We start from the raw sequence: 24985 nt of genomic DNA on the forward strand, positions 1-24985 counted from the left end.
CAGTTATACTTAAAAGAGCAAACATTTACTAAGAATAACTTAATTATGCCTGGCACTGAAGCCATGGACTGGTCTTACCAGGAGTAAAGGCACTGACTGCATTCCTCTCCCCAGGCTCCCAACCCGCCAGGTCCCAGGCTGGAAGCTCTTAGCTGGGCTTACTTGGGGTGACCAGGTCCTTGGCTGGGAAGGGAAGCACAGCGTGCCCTTGGTTCCCATTCCCAGGCTGGGATGAAATGTTTCTTTTCTAATTAGCTTTTCTTTCTCTACTTCCAAATGAATCCACACCAAGAGCCCCCTTCTGCCTGAGCAAACATGAGAGCACCCTGGCAATTGCAATGACAACAGAGGTCTGGTAGCTGGGGTCATTTGTAGGGAAGTCGGGAGAGGGAAAATGCCAGCAGAAAACACTTTCCAATGTTGTTCCAAAGCAAAAGGAAAACCAAACCAGCCTTTTCTCCTTTTAGAATCAGACAGACATGACGAGGGTGGTAGAGACAAATCACCCTCCTTGCCCAAATAACAGCAAGGGATGAAGGGCAAGAGGAGCCACAGGAAACTGGTGCTCTTCGGAGGAAAAAATCATTCCTTGGTCCCCCCAAAATGGGAGCACACAACCTATACTAGTGCACATCTTTATTTTCATACTGCTTGTAATTTAATTAGAATGTGAGCTCTTGAACAGAGGGACCGCGTCTCCCTATCTCAGTATCCTTGGTACATAGTAGGTGCTCAGGAGAATGGTGGCTGGACAAACACACTCTTGGAGAGTAAATCTGACCTTGTTTGTACAGAGGAGAAAACTAAGGCCCAAGGAGGTACAGGCAGAGAGAAAGGTATTCAGTAAACCCCTGCAGAATGAAAGCTTGGTAGATGGGTGGGCCTAGGACCGGAATGCGGGTCTCTAGTCACTCCTCACAAGCCCTGCTGGGACTGGGGAAGAATGGAAGAGCAGGAGCAGTAAGCTCTATTAGTGAGGAGGAGAAAAGTGCAGGCAGCAACTGTTTTCTTAAGGAGCAACCCTCTCAGACCCCAAACCTCCAGAAACAGACCCTGCCTCCCTGGCCATAGGGTGGAGTAGGTTTGTGATCTAAGCTGGGCCAAAGAACTGCTTCCTCCTGGATTATGGTGATTGATCTAGTCATAAACACATGACCCAAGCAGCCAATCAGATTCCTTCTCTAGTATTTTTCTAACAATGCTAGGAGAGAAATGGGGGTAAAGGGAAATACAGACTTCCTCCATGCCAGGATCCACAGCTATAAGTCAGAGCAGCCTGCAGTCACGGCCCAGACTCACAGAGAAGTCAATAAGAGTGAGTTAACATGCAGAAAGACCAGCTCCACCCTGCCCTTCCCCACAGTCATGTGAGTCAGTAAACCCCCCTTCTGCAGAGTAAGCTGGTATGAGCTGGCATTCTGTCTCCTGCAGAACCACTGGCCATGCAAGGAATGAGGCAGAACAAAAAAGAGAAGGGGAGAGAAGCTGGAGCAGGGATCCTCAACTGGGGGATCTGTGGATCCCTACCACAACATGCAAAATTTCAACATGTAGTTTTCTGAGGAAACGGCACTTAATAGATTTGCAAAAAAGAATGATCCTACAAAGACTTAAAAATGAGGGAGCTAGAGAAAAAGGAGATATTCCAAAAGCCAGGGCCTCCTAATGAGGATCTCTCATGAGGCCTTGATTGGTCCACCAAGTTTTGTAGGTCTACTTCCTCAGTAATTCCATCTCCCAATCCTCCTGCCTCAACTTCCTTTATACCTTTCCCACTGCAACAGCCTTTGCACAAATAACAGAATTGATGTTTTCTTCTAGCTACTCTGCCCTTGGCAACTTCTGTGCTGGGTTTTTATCCTAAGTTCTGAGTAGAGTAACCATACATCCTGGTTTTCCTGGGATAGTCCCAGCTGGTATCTGCTATACCAAAATTATTAATGGCACACCCTTTCATTCTCGTAAATGTCCTGATTTGGATGATATAAAGTCACCCTACCGCCCAGGAATCATGAGAATCTCCCTCTCCCCTTTTCTTTCTAGCCACAGATTCTGTCCTACAGTGAGGAGATTCATAGAGTGAAGGTTCTGGGGATCTCAGGGAAAAAAGATTTCTAGAGGACATGGTCACATTTTGGCTCTATGAGCAGCACCATGGTGGTCAGCAAGAACAAGTGCCTTACAAAAGGGGGCAGAGGGAGCCAAGAAGAAGGCGGTTGACCCATTTTCTAAGAAAGATTGGTGTGATATGAAAGCATCAACTATGTTCAATACCAGAAAGACTGGAAAAACACTAGTCATGAGAACTCAAGGAAGCAAAATTGCATCTGATGGTTTCAAGGGTCATGTTTTTGTTTTTTTGTTAATCCTCACCTGAGGATATTTTTTCCATTGATTTTTAGAGAGAGTGGAAGGGAGAAGGGAGGAGAGAGAAACATTGACGTGCTTCCCACACTAGCACTCACCCCGACTGGGGCGAGGCATCGAATCTGCAACCCGGGTACGTGCCCTTGACTGGGAATCAAATCCAAGACTCTCCGGTGCACAGGCTGATACTCTAACCACACCAGCCAGGGGTCAAGGGTCATGTTTCTGAAGTGAGCCTAGCTGATCTGCAGAATGATGCTTTATTTCGAAAATTCAAGCTAATTACTAAAGATGTTCAGGGCAAAAACTGCCTAATTTCTATGGCATGGATCTTACCTGTGGCAAAATGTGTCCCATGGTTTAAAAAAAAAACAAAAAACAACAACAACAAAAAAGGCAGACCATGATTGAAGCTCAAGTTGATGTCAAGACTACCAATGTTATTTGCTTTGTCTATTCTGTGCTGGTTTTACTAAAAAACACAATCCCATTCGGAAAACCACTTATACTCCTCGGCATTCAACAAGTCTGCCAAATCTAGAAGATGATGGAAATCATGACCCAAGAGTTGCAGATAAATGACTTGGGAAAGGTGGTTAATAAATTTATTCCAGATAGCATTGGAAAAGGCATAGAAAAGGCTTGTCAATCTATTTATCCACTCCATGATGTCTTTGCTAGAAAAAGCAAAATGTGGAAGCAGCTGAAGTTTGAATTGGGAAAATTCATGGAATTCCATGGTGAAGGCAGCAGTTCTGGAAAAGCTACTGGATATGAGATTGGTGCTAAAATTGAACACACTGGTGGATATAAGCTCCCCAGTCCAAGAATCTGTGTAGAATTCAGACTTTTAATAGTGACAAATAAAACCTATTTGTGATGTTTAAAAAAAAAGTACCCTGCCAATCTACCTAGGTAAGAGGGACAAGGCAGGAGTTTGGCTGAAGTCCTAGTGTCTCTGTCTCTGTCTCTCTCTCTCACACACACACACACTTTCCCATCTTTGGGAGAATCTGCCTATTTCTACACTTACCCTCCCTGGCTGAGGAGCCAGTTAGTTAACAATTCCCACCTCCTCTCCCATAGCCTTTGCCACCCCTCCCAATTATGGGGACCCAAATCAAGGCTGGAACCTGGAAGGCAGCTTCAGCCTCTCCCTTATTAGGGGCTGGAAAAGCCTCTCTTCCCACAGATCACCAGCCTAAGCTGCAGCTCCCAGATCTTCAGCATACCAAGGGAAGGCCGGTCCAACAGCTGGCAATGAAGACTCAAGGGCAAGAGGACTGTGTCCAAGGTAGGGCCTTGCGTGGAACCAGCGAGGTATGTGTTCTTGGGGGCAAGGGGCTGTGCTAGGTCCTTGTTCACAAGGTTGTGGGCTAGGTTATGTGAGCTGGGGAAGGAAGGGGGAAGAGAGAATGTATGTGGATTCAGGTGGAGTTGTCTCTTCCGGTCCCTTCTCTACTTGTCACCAGTGGTTCTTCTAAACATAGACCTTAGGCCCTGGTCAGGTGTCTCAGTTGGATGGAGCATCATCCTGTACACCAAAAGGTTGTGGGTTCAATTTCCAGTCGGGGTGTGTACAGGAAGCAACCAATCAGTGTTTCTCTCTCTCATGGATGTTGTTCTCTCTGCCTTTCTCTCTCTCTAAAAATCAATAAAAACATATCTTCAGCCCAGCCAGTGTGGCTCAGTGGTTCATTGCGTCGACCTATAAACCAGGAAGTGATGGCTTGATCTCCAGCAGGGGGCGTGCAGAAGGCAGCCAATCAATGACTCTCATCATTGATGTTTCTATCTCTCTCTCCCTCTCTCTGAAATCAATATAAACATAAAAAAAAAAAAAAAGAGTTTCTGAGCTTAAAAAAAAAAAGTCCTCAGGTGAGGATTAAATAAATAAATAAATGGAGTGGAAAAATAAGGAACTGAACACTTTGCGGGGGGCGGGGGGGAGGTAATAAACACAAGCCTTAACGTTCCTCTCCCCTGCCTAGAAAATCCTGCACTGGTTTTCATTCGCTAAGCTTCCTCAGGCTTCCAGTTCTCCTGGAATGCCCTTCTCTCTCCTCACCTGTGTAGCTCTCACTGGTCTTGCAGGGCTGTCCAGGCAGCAGCTTCTCAATCACCCTATTCCCCCAGGTTAGGCTAAAACCCTCTCCTGCATGCTCCTGCACCACATGCTGTACTGTTACTGACAATGCAGTGAGCTTCCTGGGGACACTTCCTGGCATCGATAAGGTGTGCAAGCCCACATTTGAATGAATGAGGAAGCAAAGCCTACAGTCTGGTCAATCACTCTGCCTCAGCCAGTGGTTTTCAAGGATCCTTGGGCTTAAGAAAAATGTTTTAGAGGTTCTTCAAATAACCAAGCATTTTCTACCAAGGCACAACCAGCCATCATTGCTTCTCCACATAGGAGTTTATTTAATGGAGTTTAATGGCCACCTCTGGCCATTAAAACTATCTCCATGGACTAAAACCCCCAACAGCAGCCTGAGATCCTCATAACTTTGGGAGAAAGCTCTAATGGGATTTTTATCCTTGCCAGTCCTCACTCTGTTTATGAAATCATAAGATCCCACTGGTCTACTTCCCAGGGTCATGAGAGAAGAAATAAGGAATCTGTTCCTGGCTCCATCCTCCTGGGAATATGACAAAAAAAGTGATGACAGTTCTCTAGTTCTGTTCTTTGAAAAGCTTTTGAGAAGATATGCTAATAATGGCTGGGAAGATTCCTTCCTTACACACACACCCCCCATACCTTTTATTATTTTGTGATTTAGACAAAATCTCATTGCAGTTAATTTCCTGGGACTAGCCAAATTGTACTGCTGGGATGAAATTCATTTCTATATACTGCTTGAAACAACTGGGTCACAGTCAGATAATCCTGAGGCACCATAAGGTGGGAGTCAGGCAGACTTGAGTCCATATCCTGGCTGTATCATTTACAATCTGAGCAATCTTGGGTGACCCTTGAGCTTTAATTTCCTCATTTATAAAATGGTAATAAGACAGTAAAATAATCCTAGCCAGAACCACAAAGTCTATCACCTAAGAAGGGTTCAGGAAAACATTAACTAAGTCAGAATCTTTTTTGGAGGGGGGGGACGACGACTTGGGAAAGTCACTTAACCTCTCTGGGCCTCACTGTCCATGTGTGTGAAATAACGATAATAATACCTGTATCTCACTGGACCATTGTGAGGAGCAAAGCAGCATGTGCAAGGCACTTATGTAGCACAATACCTGATAGTAGATACTCAATAAATCTTCATTCTTTTCCCCTTCAATATGGCAAGAGAACTGAGGCTTAAAAGCTAAGTAACTTCCCCAAGACTGCAGCTAGTAATTGATGAAGCCTAAATATAAATCCAGTTTGTCTGACTCTAGAGTTATTATTATTATTATTATTATCCCTATTTTACAAATGAGAACATAGACTCAGAGAAATCAAATAGCTAATCTTAATGGCAGACATCAAATTTAAGCACCCTTCTGCTCAACAATTAATCTTGGTAGAAAAAAATCCGAAGAGTAAAAACGGATTGGGCACAACAACATGAATGTACTTAAGTATACACCCACAAAACTACACTTTAAAATGGTTGAAATAGTAAATTTTATGTTATATATACTTTAATACAGAGACAAAACAACCAGACCAACTCGTGAGTTTGCTATCTGGTCTCCCCCCTGAGCAATGCAGCTTATAACCATGTCTGTGGGAATAATAAAACCGGAGGACTAACTCCAATCTGCGCAGAATAACCAGAAACTAAAATACTGGGGGGGGGGGGGTATTCCTTTGAAGGTGCAGGGTTATAATCTGATTGCTGATTGTTTGGAAAAGAAAGAAGCAATGTAAGCAAGCAGGCTCCCTACCAAGGTCTCAGGACCCCCATGCAGTCAGTTAACAAACAAAAGGTGAAGACAAATGCTGAAAAATTCTCCAGCCAATTAAAATCCCTTATCCTGGCTTCGGTAGCTCCCTTACTGTAGGGCTCTCAGGGCCCTCCACACAGATAATTGACAGACAGCCTCAGAGTCTTCTCTGTCTCCCCACTCTCACCTCCCTGGCTCCTTCAGCACTTTGGTTTTTCTGGCTCTAAATGCTGAGGGGAAACCATCCAATGCTCCTGCCATTTCACTCATCCTCTGCCTTCTGCTTCACCACCACCCTCTCCCAGCCAAGCTTCCTTCCAACTCCCACTGAGCACTCCCCCAAACCATCTCTGTAACCCACCAGACATGAGACCCAGTTCTGGTTCCAGCTCTCTGGTCAAATCTGTAAAATGGAGGCGAGGAATGGACCCAGATGAAACAAGGCTCATGTTTCCAAGACAATGTGACTCATCAGAACCTGAATAAGGTCAGCTAGGCTGAGCCACCCATCCTTCTTTCTCTCTTATTTACTGTCTACACATGTACAAGATATAGCTCTGTAATGTTTGGATGTCCTAGTGTGTCTTCATGCTGACTGTCCCAGGAGCTGGTCTTTACGACTTTAGAGACTATTTCTTTAAAGAAAGGCATCACTGCATCTACTTTGGACATGGCCTTTTCTTTCCTACCAACCACAGAGCCACACACCTTTATTAGCAACTAAAACAAAACCAAACAAAAATTTCTTTCTCATACATGAAAAAGATCAGGAAAGTCCTTCTTGGGTCTGTTTTCACTTAAGATACAGAAAATTATGTTTTTACACTACTGGATCAAAGGGGGCAGAAAATTTCAGGCCAAAAGTAACACAGTAGACTGACTTGTGGTCTTATGTGTCTTATGAGTCTTAAACCCAAGACAGGAGGAAGTCAGCTCCTAAGAGCTTGGGGGCCAAAGAGGTGGAAGAAAGTGCCTCTTGTGTTTGCTTTCCTCCATATTGCCTGTGTTCTCTCCTGCTTCCCAAAAGAGAAGGCAAGACTGAGCAAATACTACAGATGTGGGTTTTGAGCTGGGTTTGTACCTCTCCAAGTGTCCATGGTCTGAGAATGCAAAGAACTGGCTAAGAGGTTGAAAATCCATATTCTGGCCCCTTTCTTGTATTTATAGACAGTAAAAGGACTGGGGAAAATTCTGTGTTTTCATAAATATAAACACCCTCCCTCCTCCAAGCTGCCTCTCACAGCCTTTCTCCCTTGGACGCTAGTCATAATCCCTTGTGGGTTGTGAGACTGAGACAGAGGCCAACAATTACCAGTTTCTGTACTCCCAGTAATACCTAGCACAGAGCCCTGCACTGCTAAGTGTTTGGGAAACATGTAGAATGAGTAACAGAAGGAAAATATAATAGCCTCTGAGATTCTTAAAGGGTCCACAGTAAACAAAATTGCTCTCTCTCAAGTCCTAAGCAACTCTAAAAATCATCAAGACTGCTAGAGTGCTAAAAAGATCTATATCTTAATCTGGGTGGTAGTTACACAGGTATATACATTTGTAAAAATTCACCAAGCTGTAGCTATGGCCTGTGTGGCTTGGTTGGGCATCATCCGGTGCACTGAAAGGTTGCTGGCTTGATTCCTGGTATGGGCTTAATCCCTGGTAGGGATGTGCAGGAGGCAGCCAATTGATATTCCACTCTCACATCGATGTTTCTCTCTTTCTCCCTCTTCCTCTCTAAAAGTCAATTTAAAAAATATTTTTTAAAAAAAATTCACTGAGCTGTACACTTAAGACTTGTCTGCCTTACTATAAATAACTTATACCTCAATAAGAAATAAAAGCAGCAGCACAAAAAATTGTTATTTATATACCAGCTCTTTCCTAGGTCTCTTTATAGACATCCTAATCCTCCCTCGAGTCCTATAAAAGGGGGAAAAGTGGGAATTATTCTGAACCCTTGTATGGGAGGCCCTGGAGCACAAAAAAAGACAGTCTGGTTACACAGAGCCTCAGGATTGTAGCAACAAGACCCTGGAGTTTATGATCTTCCACCCAGGCTGTGTCAGTCCGCCAAACCACCAACAGCCAGTTATAACTCAAAAGAAAACCACCCCCTAAAATAGAAACTATTTGCTTCATCCCTCCTGTCAGCTAGCTTTTTGCAAGGCAACTTTATTTTCAAAACTATTCTGGCAGGACTAGGAACATGCCATCACAGTGTCGACTGAGAAGCAGAACTCACTGGAATGAGGAGGGAGAAACCATGGGTCTAGTCCCAGGTCCGCCTTCTTCATGAGCTGTGTCATTTTTTTTTAAAACTTTTTTTAGTCCAGTCGGGTGTGGCTCAGCAGTTGAGCATCAACCTAGGATCCAGGAGATCAAGGTTCAATTCCTGGTCAGGGCACATGCCCGGGTTGTGGGCTCGATTCCCAGTCAGGGGCATGCAGGAGGGAGCCAATCAACGACGACTCTCTCATCACTGATGTTTCAACTCTCTCTCTCCCTCTACCTTCCTCTCTCTGAAATCAATAAAGATATTTTTTTTTTAAAAAAATTTAATCCTCACCCGAGGATATGTTTTGTTGATTTTAGAGAGGAAGGGGGAGAGAGAAACATCAATGTGAGAGAGAAACATAGATCAGCTGCCTCCTGTACACGCTCTGACAGGGGAATCAAACCCATGACCTAGGTATGTGCCCTGACTGGGAATTGAACCCACAACCTTTTGGTACATGGGGCAATGCTCCAACCAACCAAGCGACCTGGCCAAGGCTGGGACTTGAGGTTTTAAAGACCTTAATTTAGAGCCAGGTGGGCAAATGTCTTCCATATTCCTAAAATGCTTAGCTGCTAATGGTGGTACCAGGATTTACACTAAGCACAAGAGGCCTTCTCAGAGAAGCCTGCTGCTCTCCCCAAGATTTCCAACATCATCTTCAATCACCATTCTAAAGAGATGATTTAATTTAAATGACTCAAGTCAGACCAGCCCTTAGCAGTTTCCCTCACATAGACAAATCACCTTTGTCCTGTGGCCCAAAGGTAGGTTGGTGAGAAAGTCAAGTCCTGCCACATGGAAGCACTCCCAGTATGCTTAATTGGTCACTACTGAGTTTCTGTCCAGCAGAGCTTGAGCATGCTCAGCCCCAGCAGAAATCTGTGACTCTGATTTGCCAGAAGTCTGGCAGTCAAGTCAGAGGCAGGCTACTGATCGAAACAAGGCTCAGATGCCAGGGCAGATCCCCTCCAGCATCTGTGTTGCTTGCCTGGACAAAGGCTTAGGGGAGCAGCTAAAAACCGCTATTCAGCTCTGGTCTCTAAACCAGGGAATCAAAATGGAAAATGTCCAGCACCATCTACAAAATAGTCTGTGGCTGCTCTCAGCTTTTACAAAGAACAGGAATGTACCCAAACTGTTAACAGACAAAATGAATGCCAAGCTGCTCCATCTTTTTATGCAGCAAAACTGCTTGGAATACCACCACTACTCTTCACCCATACTGCATAATCCCCTCACCTCTCTCTGGAGGGTTACTATACAGTGGACACTTGTTGACTCAGAGAATGTTAGAGCAGAACCAATCTTAGCATTCATTTAATCCATCGTTCTCATTTTACTGTCAAGAAAACAAGGGCCCAGAGTTGGGAATATACCTGCCCAAAGATACCAGTTGACAGAGTCAGAACTAGAACTCTGCCTGACCATCCTGGGTGATGGAAGGAGCACCCAGAGAATAGGAAAGCTATCAGGAAACTGGGAGGTCAGGAAAGGGGGGTAGGGTTCATTTTCAGATTTTTCTGATTAAGATAGCAGATAGTCTAGGCTGAACTTTATGTATGGCCTCAGAAACTCAGGTCCTTGTCATCAGCCAAGGGAAGCAACTAGCTCTCTCTCTTGGATCAAAGATAAACATGAAGCGAAGATTACATAATCTCAAAGATCACAATTAATTGAGTGAGCCGGCCAGGCACTGGGAGTGAAACACACAATATGAGGCAGCCAAGGACCTGATTAATAAATGAGGTTGGGTCAAGCTAATTTAAATAGGGAAGATGTGCCTGCTTACCTTCAGCATAGACCGAGATACTCTCTAGTAGAGAAAAGCTGCTGTCCCTTCCCAGCTGCCCAGGATGTGCTGGGCTTCGGGCTTCAGATAAAGCAGAAAGGGAATCTGGAAGAAGTAACTAGAGAAAGGGTGGTGTCCCCATGGGTCCTCCCTTATAAGGGAATAGCCCCTCTACCCACCTAATTCTCTCAAGCAGTAATGGGTAGAAAGCCTACAAATGGGAAACTTCACCAGGGTGCTGCAGGAAGATGGCTGCTGGTTCCCAGCAAACTGCTCTCTAGAGACAGAAAGTGTCCATTCAGTATGTGCCTCACTAAATTCAACCTAATATAGATTCCTCAGCTTGGAATCCTGGGCCTCCTCAGAGAAGCCACAGCCTACCTTTTCAACTCTCACTACATTTGAGCCACCACTACTCCTCACCCATATTCCATAATCCCCCCCACCTCTCTCACACACACAGCATATGCTAATCTTGGTTCCTATAATCCCCCTGCCTGGAATGGCCCACCCTTCCTCTGTCCCAAATCCTGCTCATCTGTGTCCCATCATCTATGTGCCATATAGTCCCTTCACATGGAGTCTTTCACAGTGGACACTCAAAATGTTGGCTGAATTGGGTGGAACTTAATCTAACAACCTTTTTCCTTTCCCACCATCATCTGACAGAAACAAACAGCCCTATTCTGGAATGCCAACCAGAGTCTCAACTCTGAACCTGGGAGCAGCTGGCTCTTTCAGGGACAACTTGTGTGGCCTGGCCTCTCTGCCTCTTACCTCTGAAATAACAGTAATAGTACTTGTCAGAGATGCTGAGTGCTTTGAGATGAGAGACTCTAGGAACACTGATTCTCAAGTTCAAGGCCATTATTTTAAACTCCCCTTAGACCCATGCACCATTTACCAACTAATGCTAGGAACGTAAAGCTTGTTTCCAGCCAAATGCTTCTTCTTTTATCACAAACACCCTAGTGTACAGCTGTTGAGAGAGCTACACTGAGGACTATGGGTAACCTGTTGGCTTTTTATTTCCACAGTGTATGGAGATTTCGAGTGTGGAGATAGTTTATGGTTTCAAGAAAAGCTGAGTTTCAGGCTTGCTGTTCTCTAAAATCTCATGGTATAATGCATCAATTCGTCACCAACTTACAAGCTGTGAGCCCATTGGGTTCAGAGTTGTCATCCACTGCTCTGTGTATATGGGGACCCAGCACACTGCCTGCGCACCACACAAAATAAAGAAAACAACTACCATGTGGCCTCTTATTACCATTCATGTCAGACACAGTCCTAGAATAGAGACACAAATAGTGGGCATTCAATAAATATTAGTTGAAAGGAATTATTTATCTTCTCAATTAATGGGTACTAAAAATACAACTATTACCACATGGCCATCCCTGATATTTTTTGGAATTAGAAAAGGGTCCTTCAACCTGAAAAGACTGAGTACCTCTAGGTTGATTAAAGAGTCCTGGTTGGGAGGGATTCAGGTCTGGGTCTGAGTCCTAGACAGACTCTCAGAAAGTAGAGCCAGAAGGCCCTGAGCTATCTCTAGATCTTGGTCTGCTCAGCAGAACAATAAAAAGGTAGGATTAAAAGTACTCTCCTGGGTCATCCCAGCTCTGCTCTTTAAGACCCTTCACCCTTAGGCTAGCTTCTGAAGCTCTAGAGCTGCACCTGTGGGTCTTCACCAGCCCTAGAACAGCGGTTCTCAATCCTAGGAGCTCTTGTCCCCCAGGGGACAATAAGCAGTTTTTGGAGACATTTTTGGTTGTCAAAACTGGAGAGGAGGAGGCCCAGCCAGCGTTTGCTCAGTTGTTGAGCGCCAACCTATGATTCAGGAAATCGCAGTTTGATTCCTGGTCAGGGCACATGCCCAGGTTGTGGGCTCCATCCCCACTGGGGGGTGTGCAGGAGGCAGCCTATCAACAACTCTCTCATCATTGATGTTTCTATCTCTCTCCCTTCCTCTCTCTGAAGTCAACAAAGATATATTAAAAACAAAAACTGGAGAGGAGGTGCTATGGACATCTAGTGAGTCTAGGCCAAGGATGCTGCTAAACATCCTGCAATACAAGGAACAGCCCCCCACAACAAAGAATTATCCAGTCTAAAATGTCAATAATGCCAAGGTGGAGAAACACTGCTTTAGAGGCCATTGAGAAAACTAGCTTATTGTGGTAAAGAAATGGAAACCAGCCTGGGAAATACACAGTGCTAATGTTGTAGCAGACTGTAAATGATACAGTGAAAAAGGTTTTCAAGCCATTCTGGACACATATGAACAGTCTCCACTTGGTCTTCTCTCTGGCACTAGTCCCACGTGTATAAGATGAGCCATTCACTCTAAGGGCCCCCAATCTTGTCCACTTTGACCTGACCCACAACCATTATTGACACATAGCCTTGCTGAAGCTGGCAAGGGAATATGAGATTGCACATTAATAAGAGGTAGGCAGTACAGTACAGGAAAGCACTAGAATTGGAGCCTAATGAAGGGTTCTAGCTTTGAAAGTCCCTAAGAAAACCACTTAATTGCTTTGAGCCTTAGTTTCCTCCCCTGCAAAATGGGATTAAAAATCACACCCTGCCCTATCTACCTTATAAAGCATCCCAAGTTTCAAAATAAGGTCATGTATGTGAAAGTGCTTTAGAAGCCATAAAACCCTGTACAAATGTGAAGTATTTTCCCTGAAGAATAACAGGTGTTCACATTGTGGAGGGAATGTTATAAAAATTAATTTCCAATGACAGGATTTTGTCCATTGATAAGTTATAAGCACTAAAGGCTACAGAGTCCTGGCCTTATGAGAACATCAAAGATACCAGAACCCATTGTGATGCAGCCCACCTCAGGGTGCCCAAGGCTTCTGGGTCAGCACTGTGACTCATGTAATCTGAACCTCAGCTTTCTCATCTCTAATGGGTGGGGGTGAGGTGTAATACCACTTAATGCATGCAACTGTAGAAATAAATCAAAAGTGATCAAGTTTGTAAAGTGCCTGGCATTTCCCGAAGATGGGGGAATGTTTTCATTTTCTGAAGATTTTTCTCCCCTCAAAAAATTTACTTTGAAATATAACTTTTTTAGAATGAAGAAATAACAAGAAAATGTGTTTCTACACTACCATCTGTCCTTTATACCTCCAAAATTACCTCTAAAATCTAAGCATGAGAAGAGCTGTCTACAGCCACCAGCCCTACAGCCCTGTCTGCTAAGAGCAAAAGCTGAATGCCAGGCTGATACTAGTTCTTTCCTTGGACATGGTCACAGAAGACTATCGGAGCCCATTACAACTCAACAACCAAATCTACTCCAGACTTGCTAAGAACCTGCAACCATTTACTGCCCAGATTCTAAAGGGAGATAATGCTCTGGAGAGGAGAAAGCAAATGACCCACCTGAAGGAGAATTAAGAAATTAGAAATCATTTGAGATTTAAATGTCACCCTTGTCAGTCAACGTTTCCAAGTCTAATGAATTCTGGGAACACTGAGTTGATCAAAATCTTCACCCTAATGGGGATTCTTTCAGGTGGCCTCCTCTAAGTAACAACCCCTCTCTTCAAACCTCTCCAGAGAACAGCAGCCAGGCTACACACATGTACAAGTCTTATTTTTGCTTTTACAACTATCAGGTATTATAGAGATTACAAACAAGAAACTTACAATTCTTGCATATGCAGATAGTAAAGAATCCACTCCTCCTGTTTATTAGTCCCTACTTCTTTTGAAGGAAGTAGAGAAGCAAATTTGTAATAATTATCAGAATAAGCTGTCCTCTAAACTTAGTATTCTAAAGCTAATTGTTTTATGACTAACCCCAGCCAAACATTTATCCATTCTTATGTCCCCCCCGAAAGGGCTTCTTATTCAAATAAAATGCTTTTTAAAAGTAATGTACATGCCCAGGCTGCAGGTTCGGTCCTTGGACATGGTGCATATGGGAGGCAATTAATTGAAGTTTCTCTCCCACGATGATGTTTCTCTCTCTCTCTACCCCCCTTGCTCTCTAAAAAAAAAAAAAATCAATGAAAACGTACTTAAAATAAATAAATAAACAAAAAAATAAAAGTACAGCATGTATTGCCATGTTCCTGGTTTTTCTTTCTCAAAATCTTTCCTATTAACTCAGTCTCAAGCACTCATACATTTTGAGCTCCCTTCTGTTTGAATATTCTAGAACTCTCCAAAATGACTATTTACTAAAACACAGATTCAAGCAATACACACATACACACACTCCACTGTATATCCTATACTCTGAACTCTTAATATGCTTCTAGAACAGATCACACGGTATCCTGATTACATCTGTTTACCCGTCTGTCACTCTAGATTGTGAGCATCTCAGAGGCAATGACCTGTCTTCATCTGCATTTACCAAGTAAACTAGCACAGTATCTGGCACACAGCTCAAGTTAACATATACTTATCAATCAACTTATGAATGAAGCAAGTTTCTAGCTACCTACTTTAAAAATGGACCATCTGGCCCTAGCCAGTTTGGCTCAGTGGTTAGAACATCGGCCTGTGGACTGAAGGGTCCCAGGTTCAATTCTGGCCAAGGGCACGTACCTAGGTTGCATGCTCGATCCCTGGCCCGTCGGGGTGCATGTGGGAGGCAACCAATTGATGCGTCTCTCCCACGTCGATGTTTCTCTCTCTCTCCCTTCTACTCTCTCTGAAATGAAATGCAAATGTCTATACAGCACTAATACCCCCCAAAATTAGGGATCTCAACATCAGAGGCCCTAAACAGTGCACAATATCTAAATCTGTTTCAAAATCCTAGCTTCCTTTTCTCAAATACACTACTTTTTACGAAACACAACTAGATGAAAGCAAATGTTCTTCTGCAACTTTCAGTTGTAACTCTAGATTTGAGGTGATGTCATATACCAACATGAGTGTTTACACCCAACCCCTACCCCACCCCACCCCACAGCTGCCTACTCCTTTAAGGACTAATTGGAAGGATCACATTGTCACCCCCAACCCTAAACTGCTCCCTTCTTCAAATCTTTACCAAGCTCCATTTAGGGTGTTCCTGTGGGTGGTGCTTACAGCCAATTTTGGACTCGAATTACTCCTGCCCTGGGTTTATCCCCCACCAAGAGTACAGGCCTCCTGAGAGCAGGACTGTAAGGCAGGGCCTCACACTTGGGACTGATCTGGGTCTCCTAGCTCTGAGCAAACTCAACTGCCCTTGGTGTTCAACGGGAGGAAATTTCCTCAGCAGTCTGTGCCAAGCCCCCAGGCCAAGCACCCTTGATGCCCATTTTTTGTTTTTTTTGGTTTATTTTGTTTGTTTTGGGGGGAGGTGTTTCTCTGGTTCTTTTTAAGGCTGAAAAGAAGATAATGTTCTTTGCTGGATTTTAACCCAACTAGGAATCCCTGCTCAAAAATTCACTATCATCCCAAAATCCAAAAAAAATGTCATCTTATAGAATCAAACAGGGCAAGTTTGATGACGGAATGTCCTTACTGCCCGCTCTCCCACCTGAGAAGCTACTTGTGTTAACTTTTTCCTCTGAGAGAGCCAGAGAACCACAGATCTGTTCACTGTAAGATCCACTGGGTAGGCTGTCTTTTTCACTGCCTGGAAATTCACATAGCATCTCAGATGGCTCCTAACACAGAACAGGCACTCAAGAGAACACCTGGCCCTCCTGATGTAGAAAACTGGTGGATCAGAACAGTAGCAATGTCATATAAACAGAATAGGAAACAACCACAAAGCTGCTGAACAAGGAAATCAGACCTCATAAAAAAAAAAAAAAAATCATTTCTGCCCAACAGGCATGCTCAGCTGTTAAGCATCAACCTAGGATCCAGGAGACCGAGGTTCGATTCCTGGGCAGGGCGCATGCCTGGGTTTCGGGCTCGATCTCCAGCGGGGGGTGTGCAGGAGGCAGTCGATCAATGACTCTCTCATCGATGTTTCAACTCTCTCTCTCCCTCTCCCTTCCTCTCTCTGAAATCAATAAAAAAAATATTTTAAAAAAATCACTTCTGATAGAAAAATATGTAATTTTTAAAAAAGCATTGCCTAGCCCCCCCCCCCCGCCGACACGTCAGGGATGTTAATTCCTCTTCCCCTATGGTTCTTATGGCACTCTACACAAGGCTCACTGGGTGGAAATTCTTTCCTTAGTAACTGGTACACCCCACCAGGCAATGGTACTCCCTGAGGATGGGAATTTTCTCTAACTTATTATTGGGGTTGCCAGTGCATGATAACCAGTGGGTCCTCATGACAGAACGCTTGACTGAATGTCAGTTATCCCAATGACTGTCATCTTTCATGAAAAAGGTTGTTACCCAATCAGCAGGACATGTGCTTCAAGTTATTTTTCAAGAGGGAGAAGATGAACTTCTACTAAAACCATCCTTGTTCTGAGGTCACATCAGATTTGGAGGTAATTGAAGGTATTTGGGAATAGGGTGAGCTGGATTAGAGTTCAATCTTTGAGTAACAAAAAGAGTGAGCAAACTGATCAGGGAAACATCATCTTGAGTGCCCAGGAATAAATACTGGCCTGGACATGTGAAAAATGCCCAACATTCTCATTTAATCCCCACAATAATGACAGAGAGGTGTCTCTCAAACTTTAATGTGTATACAAACGACCGGGGAATCTCATAAAAATGTAGCTTCTGCTTCAGGTCTGGGTGGGGCCTGACAGTCTGCATTTCTAACAATTTCCCAAATGTTCCCACAGACCACAAAGTTGTATAGTATCCTGGTTTTGCAGCCAAAGAAGCTGATACCCAGAAATATGAGATTTGCCCCAGCTCATAAAACTAGTAAGTGGCAGAGGTGACATGTAAACTCAGGTCTTCTGATCCCAAGCCCAACACCTTTTCTACCATACCATACCACTAACCTTTTGAGCTAAACAGCCACAACCACAGAGAAGTATGGTTTTCATGAATTCCTCAAATAAGCCTTCCAGCCAGCTTTGCCCTGCAAGGAAGAGGGAGGAGACAGAGCTAGAAATATCAGCTATGGGAGAACCAACCCAGCCAGATGTTCTTGTTAAGAACTTAAATCCCTCAGCTAAGACTCCTGAAGAAGAACCAAACAATCTTCAGGGGCTGCCAGATGCTCGTTCCTTTACCAACGAAAGGCCACAGTGAAGTATAACTGCTTTTCAAAAAAACCAAAAAAAATGATTAAGTGATATGGGAATTACAGCACACAGAACCAAATTAAATCCTAAACAAATGGCTAGTCCTGCATGTTCTGAGCTGTGCTGATCAGACCTTGGCTGGAATATTCAGAGTATTCGCTATGCCCACTACACACCTTAAGAACAACACTTATGAGAAGGAGAACGTCCAGGGGAGGGTAACAAGGAAAGAACAGAAACACCAGGCAACAGAACAGTCAATGTAAGAGAGAAGATCTGTCCTAGGGAAGTGCAGGCTTGAGAGATAAGCACCATCTTCCTTGATCTGTCCTGTCAAAGGAGTATTAGACGTGCTCTGAGGTCCCCAAAAGCAGAACGAGCAATCTCTTTTCCCAAAAGAAGAAACACAGTTCACTATGTCAGAGCTCAGAATTGCCCCCATGCTTCTAACTCCAGATCCCACCTTCTCTCCAACACCCCAAGCTGCTTCTATGGAGCTACCACCCCAATCTGTACGGGAGGTAGCACTACAGGAAGACAGATCTCAGTTCCAAATAAGGTGATTTTATACTCAAAGCTGTCCAAAGACAGACTATGCTGTAGTGTGGGCGGATAGAGCTAATATAAATCCTGTCAGTGGAGAGGTTCAATCAGAGATTAATTACTTGGCAGGAATACTGCAAAGGGAATTTGGGTATTGGATGGGTATCTTGGTGAGATGAACCTGCCAACCCTCAAAGATGAATTAATCTCTTCTTGCTCAGTGTTTTCCTCTAACACTTCATCTCTACACTTACCACAATTTGCCTTTTAGCAGTTACTTGTACAGGTGTGTGTTCCTCATTGAACTGTGAGCCCTTATAGGGAGAAGGTAGTGTCTCAGCGATCTTTACATCCCTTATTGTGCCTAAGACTATACCTGGGAAACCAAGGAAACATTTATGTCCCTCCTATGTGACAGGTACTTCACATATATCAGTATGTGATATATGTGACTTATTCCATATCCTCACAAGAACCCTAAGAATTGCTGTTATTCCTTTTATAGATGGGAAAACTGAGACTCAGAGTGAGTAAGTAAATGCCAAGGTACTGCTTGTGAGTGGTTAAGCTGGCATTCAAATTAAGAAATCTTTGCCTACACCATACAATATGCTGCCTCTGTCCTTTCAGAAGAAACTCAATAAACATCTGCTGACTTGAGACAAATACCTTAAAACAGGGTAGTACTATATCCCACTACATCTGTAGTTGTTTCCCTGTTATGATGCTTAAATTTTCCGTCTAAATATAGCCGTCCTCAAAATGATCAATATAAAGTTGTTTTTTAATATCCTCTCTCTCACTTTTTAAAAGAGTGGCACAGCATAAAACAATCCTGGGCAAGAGGGCTATGTTTTCATAAATCTTTCCTACCCAAAGTAACTCCTCAAGGCCCCAAGAGCTCCGCCCCTCCTCCCAGCTGGCCCTGGCTCCATTTAAGGGCTCTGGATGACTGTAAACAAAGCAGCTGGTGGCTTTCTGCCTCAGAAATGTACACTCACACACATCCTCACAGGCTTCATTCTTCACACTCAAACCTGACTCAGGACAACTCAAAAGTTCCCTGAGCAAAAGAGTCCAGTTCAAAGGTCCTCACATTTAGTTAAACTTCCAAACAAAATCTATCTTGAATTTCAAATCATATTATAAATCCACTGGCAGGCACTTAAAAATATTTGATCTCACTGCCAAATGGGGCAAAAAAAGATTTTGTCATTTGAATCAAAGGCGCCAGCATGTTTGGACAGACAACACATAAGGCCTCTCTGATATTCCATCTGTCTTAAGTAGTAAACCAAACCCAATCTAGCCAACCATTTCTTCAAACAAGAAACTTAAGTGTCACCAAGGGAAATTCCCACTGCTCAATTCCCCAGGTGGGTTTCAGGTTTTCCATCCCTGAGCTTCTGGGAGAGGAGATCCTGTTGGCATATGTACCATTAAGATGCTGTGATTTTCAACCTGATACCTTGATTCCAGAGAACCAAAAAGCTACGTTCACTATAAATTCAACTTATTAAGATATCTTCCCACATATTAATGTTTTACAGCAACTTTATTAAACATGAGCGAGCCACCTGGCTCCAGCAATGAGCAGGACTTAATGAAGACAAATTTCCCATGAGCTCCTGGCCTCTCTGCATCGATCAGACATTTTCAGCTGAACCTAAATTAACCTGTAAATGAACTGATTTGCATCCATAAATCCAAAGAAATGTACCAGTGTAGGGTGTTTGAGATACCCAGTCTCCATTTCCCAATCTCACACAATTCTCTTGTTAAATTAAATTATGATCCTTTTTACAAACTGTTTTCATCTTTATTAAAACAGGACGAAAGGAAAATCGGAACCACCTAGGGTAGATATTTCATAGCTAGTTACAATGCCTTAAGAAGAAACAAATCTCTGATATCTGATCATCCCTCTTAGGAAGGAAATCTATAGGACACTGTTTAGAAAAATACCAAAAAAAGACCTAAGTTTGAGTGATTTTGTCATTTCACTTAGACTGTAATCCTGCTTTCCATCTAGTTCTTAGTGAAAGAACATTTCCATTTTCATAATCAAACCAAAGAAGTCTGATCAACAATAACTTTATTACAAAAGTATACTTACTCAATATCCATAAAGTACCACACTCTTTCATAAATTATCTTAGCTAATCCTCGCCATAAAGTCATGTGAAATGAATATAATTTCCACTTTATGTAACAGGAAAGTGAGCCCTGGCCGGTTTGGCTCAGAGATTAGAACGTTGGCCCAGAGACTAAAGGGTCCTCAGTTCGATTCCAGCCAAGGGCACATACCTGGGTTGCAGGCTCGATCCCCAGCCCTGGTAGGGGCACGTGCGGGAGGGGAGGTAACCAATAGATGTATCTCTCTAACATCTTTCTTTTCTTTCTTCCCCTTCCTTCCTTCCTTTCCTTTCCTTCCTTCCTTCCTTCCTTCCTTCCTTCCTTCCTTCCTTCCTTCCTTCCTTCCTTCCTTCCTTCCTTCCTTCCTTTCTTTCTTCTTTCTTTTCTTTCTTTCTTCTCTCTCTCTCTCCACCCCTCCCTTCCATTCTCTCTGAAAAGCATAAATAAATAACAAAAGGAAAGTGATGATATAAGTCTCCTGGATGGCAGGGAACAAACATGTCTCGCGTCTCTACATTCCTAGTACTGAGCTCCCAGCACTGAGTATGTGGCCTAGGACACAGTTTAAGAGCCTACCACATGCTTCGTGCTTAAGAACAAATGCTTGACTGTCTGGCTGGTGTAGTTCAATGGTTGAGTGTCAACCCATGAACCAAGAAGCCACCAGTTCCATTCTCAGTTAGGGCTCAATCCCCAGTGGGGAGACATGCAGGAGGCAGCCAATCGATGTTTCTCTCTCATCGATGTTTCTCTCTCTCTATCCCTCTCTCTTCCTCTGTCTCTAAAGATGAATAAAAACAAACTTTTTTTTTTTTTAAAGTAAATGCATGACTAAGGGAAAGGAAAAGAAATTTGGAAAAAATTTGCAATCCAAATTTTGCTCTAATCCTCTAACTGAAACCACTGCCTGGAACACACCTGCACATTGTAAATAATCTACTTGAGCTTCAGAGGTTTGTTTCAAAGGACAATTTATCATCTTTCCAACGTGTATGCCATAAAGATAGCATCCACATTTGGCTATACTCTCCACAGGGCAAGGCCTGGTCCTACTGCACCTTTTTTTCTCCCACTCAGCACCACACCTTGCACAGGTGGGTGTTTAATGAGCTGAGCAATGACAAAGGTCATAATGACACCTTTAGCCAACATGGGAGTACACGGAACACAAGATGCCCACAACCACCAGAAAAACTAGTCTCTGAGTCACTACGCTGTCTCTCCAGCCTCATTTTCCTCTCTCTACAATGGGAATAACAAGAGAACACACAAGATTGTTTTCATTCATTTAATACTACTAAGTATTAACCACATGCCAGGCACTGTGCCAGGTGCAGGACACACAGCCATGAATATGACTATCACATCGTTCCTCATGGAACTCAGTCTCAGTGGGTGCTGAGACTCATGTCAAAATGGACTTTTACAAACTTCAAAGAACTAGACCATTATGAAGTGTTGCTCCTCCTCTGTTTCCCATCTTGGTTAATGGTATCACCCTCCAACCACTGTCCAAGCTGTAAACTTGGGAACTGTCCTCAACTCCCTCTCCTTCATCCTGCCCCCAGTTCTAATCTACCACCAGGCCTCTTCCGATTCTCCTTCAGAAAAGACTCTGACGTGTATTTCTTCTCATTTAAGTTTTCCATGCTTCTACACTAGGCACTTTGTTCCCTCCTGAATAATTACAAGTCTTATAATAATGATAACGGCAAGCATTTATTGATCACTTGCCATATGGCAGGCATTGTACTAAGCGCTTTGCATGTATAGCATAATTTAACCCAATAAGGTAGATACTAGTACTTTATTTATAGAGGAGGAACCTGAGGTGCAGAGGAACCTGCCCAAGGCACATACAGCTAGTAACAAAGCTACTGCTCAAATCCATATCTATGAGACTGTACCCTTATGCGTTACTGGATCCCTACCTCCAGTCACTTTCCGGTTGGTCTACACTCCCTACTTTATGCTGTTGCTGGAGTGTTCTTTCAAAAATCCAAGCTGATCTGTCTCTTCAAGACAGCCAATGGCTCCTCACCATCTCCAGGTCAAGGTCTGAAGGCTACAGGCACTCCCGTATTATCTACTTATCCTGCTACTCTCACAGCTCCCCAAATTCTTTGCTGACCCAGCTCACATCTCCCTCCCCTGTGAAGCCTCCTTTGCCCTCCCCCTCCAGACAGGAACCTTCTCCTCTTTAGCATTGGCCCCAAGTACACACTCATGTTTCAGCACTGATGTTTCCTTCCCCTTTCTCTGCCCCGCCCACCCCTCCGCCCACACACAAAAACAAAACAAAACTACACACTTCCAATCCTGAGTCCCTGGAGGACAGGCACAGTGTATTTTCATCTCTGGTTCTCTAGGTCCCAGCACGGTATCAAGTCAATAAGTGACTAAATGAGTGGTATGTAGTGGTGTTAATACCCCACAGCACTATCCCAATAAGCAGGTAAGACCTTTCCCCCAGAGGATACCAAAAAGAAGGGCAAACTCAAGAAGATAGACTGGTTTCAGCAAAGTTATAACTGAGATTGGTGCTCCATAGTCTGCTGGAAGCCTCTCTCCAAGCTTCTTGAAAGCCAATTCAATCACCTCTAAAACTGCAGAAAACTAACTCCAGACCAAAAGATCACAGGAGAACTGCAACCCTGCAATGAGCAAAGCATTCCCAAATGCAGACTGGTAAAAACAATGACTCTAATTACCGTGAACAACAGAGAATCCTGATTGAGTCATCCAAGAAAAAACCTAGAGACAGCAAAATCTGACCCTACTCTCCAACTTCAGAGCTACAACTGGAGTGTAGGCCACAGATGACTGCAACCGCTTTCTCACTCATCTCCCTGCTCCCACTCTCATCCCCTCCACAGGTCTATTTCCCAAGTAGCAGCCAGATGGTGTTTTTAAAACTATTATCAAGACTGGCCAGGCATGGCTCAGCAGTTGAGCATCAACCTAGGACCCAGGAGACCGCAGTTCTATTCCCGGTCAGGACACATGCCCGGTTGTGGGCTCAATTCCCAGTCGGGGGTCTGCAGGAGGCAGCCGATCAATGACTCTCATCACTGATGTTTCTATCTCTCTCCCTCTCCCTTCCTCTCTCTGAAATCAATAAAGATATATTTTTAAAAAAACAAAAAAACTATTATCAACAATTAGGACAGGCTCCTCCTGCAGAACACCCTCCAACAACACCTTTCCATCCACTTGAAATAAAATCCAAACTCTTTATGAGGAAATTCAAGATCCACTCCCCATACCCTTATTTCACACCACTCTCCCCTTCAGTTACTACATTCTAGAAACAGAGGACTGTCTCTTAAAACAAGCCAACCTCTGGGCCTTTTCCTATGCTGCTCTTCCTGCCTGAAAGGCCCCTCCCCTAGATTTTTATAGAGCTGGTTCCTTCTCAAGGAACAAACTTACCTTTCCAAAGAGGACTTCCCTGACCACTCTATCTAAAGTGGCACCCCTTCCCACCCCATCACTCCCCATCAGATATTTTTTCCCCCCTAGCACATCACAAGTAGACAATAGTTTCTTCGTTTATTTTCCTGTCTCTGTCTTCGCCCTCATTTGAGTGGAAGCTGGGTACTGTTCACCCTATGAATACTGTATATGCAGTAAGGACATGGAAAGAATTTCCAAAGGATTTGTTGACTACTGACAGAGCAGCATCCTCAGGATAGGCTATTTTGTTCTTCTGTTAAAAGGAAGAAAACATCTATTTAGCCCCTACTATGCGCTGGGCACTGTAAATTCATGATCTTCCTTTCAGAGAGCTAAATTAACTAGCTCAAGGTCACAGGGCTAAGGACTACCAGACTTGGAGTTAAATAACTTCTCTGTAGAGATCCTCAACCCCTCTCACCTTTACCCCCTTAGGGGGAGGGTCTCACCCTATGTGTGGTTCACTCTCATATTGCCCTGACAAGAAAAATCACGTCTAAATTGCTTCACAGTTATTAAATCATTTTCACATTCGCCTCACTTAAGAATACAAAGCATACCCAGAAAACCACACAACAAGAAGTAAAGTGCCTGGAGGTTCAATATCTCTGCCCTTAAACACAGCAGTGGGGACGGGACAAGTCCTGGCCAATGGCGGAATGGAATCCCTATTTCTGGTAGAGAGGGATGGGGAAGCGGTGAGTCACACACCGGGTGAAGACTTGACTTTTGAGAAACTCTGATAAGACCTGGCTCTAAAGCACCATGAAGTGAATCACTGAGCTGGAAGGCACTTTAGGCCTCATGGAGGCCAAACCCTGGCTGATGGATGGGGCAAATGAGACAAGACGAAAAGTAACTTGTTCAAGTACACTCAGCAAGTGAAGAGGGCCGGAAGCAGCGCTCTCCTCTCCCCCAGTTCCCTTTTATCTCCGTCAAGGAGGCTTCTCAAGGAAAACTCTGAGTCAGACAGCGGAAGGAGGCCAGGGTCAGCTCATCGACTCCGCAGAGGGACTGGGGTGGGACCAGCAAACAAGTGTTAGGGAGGCGGCAGTAGTACCTGGGAAGGGTGGGTGAGGGCAGTCCAGAGGGAGGAGGAAGAGGCAGAAGAGAAAGAAAAGGAGTGAGGGCAGAAGAAAGTGTTGTGGAAACAGGGCCTGAAGGGGCCTGGTAAAGCGGGGAAGCCTGAGAGGAGAGGGCTCGGAAGGAGTGTGATGGTGAAGTCCAAGGCCCGGGGAGACACTGACAGGAGTCAGACCGGGAAAGCCCCATACGAGGAAAGGCTCCGGAGAGGTCTGACGGGGATGTCTAGGATCCTAGCAGATTCCGGGGCGCGTCGGACGAAGGTGGAGTCCGGGCCCGGGGAGCTGAGAGGAGCCTAAGGGGGCCGGGCCGACT

General features: G+C 44.1%; 1 protein-coding gene and 1 pseudogene across 2 annotated transcripts in view; one reads left to right on the top strand and one right to left on the bottom strand.

Annotated features, from left to right (window-relative positions):
• The window catches only part of CHMP4B (charged multivesicular body protein 4B), a 36298-nt gene that overhangs the window by 10951 nt on the left and 362 nt on the right, over positions 1 to 24985 (bottom strand). The window lies entirely within an intron of this gene.
• Positions 2264 to 4508, top strand: LOC308562801 (small ribosomal subunit protein eS1-like; annotated as a pseudogene). The gene is made up of 4 exons: positions 2264 to 2333; positions 2575 to 3149; positions 3560 to 3661; positions 4504 to 4508. The product of its transcript is annotated as a small ribosomal subunit protein eS1-like (transcript).

Source organism: Miniopterus schreibersii (assembly GCF_964146895.1).
Source record: "Miniopterus schreibersii genome assembly, chromosome: 10".
Taxonomy (NCBI): Eukaryota; Metazoa; Chordata; class Mammalia; order Chiroptera; family Miniopteridae; genus Miniopterus; species Miniopterus schreibersii.